This window comes from Chionomys nivalis, chromosome 5, assembly GCF_950005125.1.
Source record: "Chionomys nivalis chromosome 5, mChiNiv1.1, whole genome shotgun sequence".
In the NCBI taxonomy this organism is placed as follows: Eukaryota; Metazoa; Chordata; class Mammalia; order Rodentia; family Cricetidae; genus Chionomys; species Chionomys nivalis.
In genome coordinates, this window is record NC_080090.1 from 66,820,025 (window position 1) to 66,823,494 (window position 3,470).

At 39.9% G+C, this 3,470-nt stretch overlaps 1 non-coding gene across 1 annotated transcript; it reads left to right on the plus strand.

The window, feature by feature from the left end:
- Positions 1-1,712: 1,712 nt before the first annotated feature.
- On the plus strand, positions 1,713-1,842 carry LOC130875241 (small nucleolar RNA SNORA15). The gene has a single exon (XR_009057179.1). It is a non-coding gene; the product is annotated as a small nucleolar RNA SNORA15 (small nucleolar RNA).
- The last annotated feature ends 1,628 nt before the right edge of the window (positions 1,843-3,470 follow it).

A 3,470-nucleotide genomic window follows, 5' to 3' on the forward strand; every position in this document is an offset into this window, starting at 1 on the left:
AGAGAATGTCTTTTCTCCTGGGGTGTTTAATCTTGTGTGCCAACTTGACCACATTTGGAGTCAACTAAAACCCAGGCGTCTGGGAACGTCTATGAGGGATTGTTTTGACTGGATCATTTGAGGTAGAAGACTCACCCTAAATCTGGGCTATACCTTCTGGTGGCAGCCCACATAAAAGGATGTAGAAGAAGGAAGTGTTTCATTTTTGCCTGCTTACCTTCACTCTCCTTGACCAGTTCCTCTATCCTGATGTTGAGGAATTCCTTTGCTGGCATTAGAGTCTTCCTCTTCAAGATTCCAGCAGATACTAAAGACCAGCTTAGACATTCAGCTTCATGGACTGAATAGCTATTGAATTCTTGGCCTTTCTGTTGGGAGACAGCCATTGTTGGACTAGCAGGACCACGACCAAGCCTGTAAGCTACTCTAATAAATCTCCTTTTAATAAATATAGATTTGTTCTGTCAATTCTGTTCCTCTAGAGAACCCTGACTAATACACCTCCTAGACCTGCCAGCTATGACTCACTCTCTCCACTTAATCTACAGCAATCAGATGTGACAGGAAAGCCAGAAAACCTTATACAATCTGAGGGGACAGCAGCACTAAATGACACCATTTGTGAGCCAAGATACAGGAAGCACATTTTTAAGAAGACAGTACTCTTTTTCAAAGTCTTTTCCACATTCTTTTCTAGATTAAAACTATGAAAACTAGTGTCCTATTTTATACAGAGAAAACTAAGCACAGAGAGGTTGAGCAGCCAGTACAAAATTACCAAGTCAGTAAGTGTAGGTGGCACAGTTTGGACACTAGAAGCTTGGCGCCCAACATACTACTTTGTCACTAAAACTGGAAATCAAGCTGGTTAGTGAGAGAGCCAGAGGGCTACCTGAAAGATCCTGCTTCACCACTTAGGGGCCTGACTCTGCATCTCCTGCAGCTCCTAAGATAACACAGACATGATCTGCAGGAGCATTGTCTTCACAACAGCACGGCTGCCAGTGCCTGTATGTATGTCACTAGTTTCCATATCTGTGTATGCCTGTGTGTGTGTGTGTGTGTGTGTGCATCCACACATGCGTGTGCACACGCATCTGTTCTCACAACCCATGGAAGCCAGTCTCTGGCATTCATTCTGAAGCTGACAATTTCCAAAGATGTCACCCTCTGCATCTTGCTCCACACACTGATCAATCAGTTGCTTTTGTTCTTTACTAAAGTGACCCACATACTGGAGATACAAATAGTGCTCAAATCTTTGGTTCTAAAAGAAGAACACTGGGCCATTCTGTTTATAATTTGACAGCAGCTTAAAGATAAAGAACACTAATTTCACATGGTTAATATAGTTCGGCTTTAGAAAAATAATTTTTCCTACAGAGAAAAAGAGCAGTGTATTGAGAGAGAAACCATCCATCAGATGCAAAAGTTCAAAGGACCTCCATGACACAGGAAGTTTACATCCAGGACTGGCAATGCTTGTGTCACTACCTTGGGTGATTAAACTCCATGGGCCTCAATGTAGACAGAAGTTTCCCTCTCTCCTGATCCCATAGACATTCAGTCCCAAATAAACACATGGAGGCTTATATTAATTATAAACTGTTTGACCTATTGTTCAGGCTTGTGATATAACAAATTGTTAATTTTCATTTTAGAATTATGGTACTGACCAGTGAGTATTTGTAACTCCTTTAGTTCACCATAAGGCATGGCTGAATACTGTGTTCTTTAGTCAGTAATTTACACAGCCAGACACCATGCAAAAGTAATGTCTTCCTTTAAAATGATTGGTATGCTGTTTTTTAAGGTATATCATTATTAAAAGTGAGTACAAGTAAGTGGGAAAAAATGTTAAAAATAAAAGTTTAACATTTCCTATGAGTACTTGGATTTAACATATTTGATAAAAATTTTAGATTTTGATACAGTAAAAAATTGCTAAAAAAGCACTCTAGACCAACTGAAGAGGACATTCCCAATCCTGGTGATCCTCCTCTCCTTTAATCAGGAGACTGTAGCCATTAGGAGCATAACTATTCACAAACATCTGATTGCAGGTAAACTCTCTTGACAAAAAAATTGACTCAGAGACACAGAGTCCAAAAGCATTTCTTTCCTTTAACCCTATGTTTACAAAGGTCAGCAGTCAATGATGGGTTTGATCCTTTCTCCCGCAGGCACCTAAGATGTGGACTTGCATAATTAGAATGCATGTTCCGAAGATAGGTAAGTCTGGAAAATAGGAATGTATTCACCTGAGACAGATGCGATTATCTGTCCTGTTGCAAAAGCACAGGCTTTATTAAAATTAAAAAGGGGGGTGGGGAGAAATTGTGGAGGCCAAAAACTACAGGCTCACTTCTACCTTGTCTGCCAGTCAGAGAATTCAAAGATTGACAGGCATAATTGCACATCCTAACTCCGAAGGTGGTTGCCTGGATCTTTTCAAATAGTTCAATGCCATCCTGACAGGTGGTGAGAATATGTACTTCTCCCCCTTCTAGTAACTGTGAGGTCACCTAGGGAAGGGCTGTCTTCAGCATAGATGACCTAAAGCACCTTAGCCACCTAGATGACAGAATGGTAAGGATTTGATGTCTCAGAGTGGTAAGGCCATTGACTGTATGAGTTATCTTTTTGTATCATGTTAATAGTCTTGTGTTACCTTCTTCCCCAGTTTACATTGGGTATAAAAGCTGTGAAAAAATAAAACATGATTCATCTCAAAATTTCAGGATTTCAGTCACTAAAATGATCTCCCAATACTTTGTTTTCTGCTTTATTATTTTTATGTGTCTTCATACTCTTTACTTATATTTCTTCAATTCCCACACCTCTACCTGATAAAAAGTATTTTTGTCAAGGCCAGTCCTCAACAAGTACCTCTTACAACTTAAATTAACCCATAACTCTTATTTATGTTTAGCTGGGTGGCTTGGTACTTTTTCTCAGTGAGGCATTCTCATCTTGCTTCCTCTATGTCTGGATGGTAACTGCATCTCTGCCTTTCCTCTTCCCAGACTTCTCCTAATCTGGTTGCCCCAACTATACTTCCTACATGGCTACTGGCCAATCAGTGTTTCATTAAACCAGCAGGAGATAGAGATAAATGAGGATATAAGACTGTGAATTCCTAGAAAGAGTCATAGAATGCTAGCAGTGTCCTTGGCTTTGCACACAGCATCAGAACTCATTAGGAAGTTCAAAGGTGAAACAATTGTCTGGTGTACATGAGAACCTAGATTTGATCCCCAAGACCTCAATGAAATTAAAGTTGGCAGGGTGTGTTGGTGTATATTTTTAATCCCAGCTCTGGGGAGGCTGAGACAGAAGGATCTCTGATTTCAAGGCCAACCTGGTCTATATTTCAGGTTTCAGAACAGGCAGGGATACATAAAGAGACCCTGTCTCAAAAACTAAATAAACAAACAATTTAAAGTTGAAAATTATAAGAACTTTAGAAG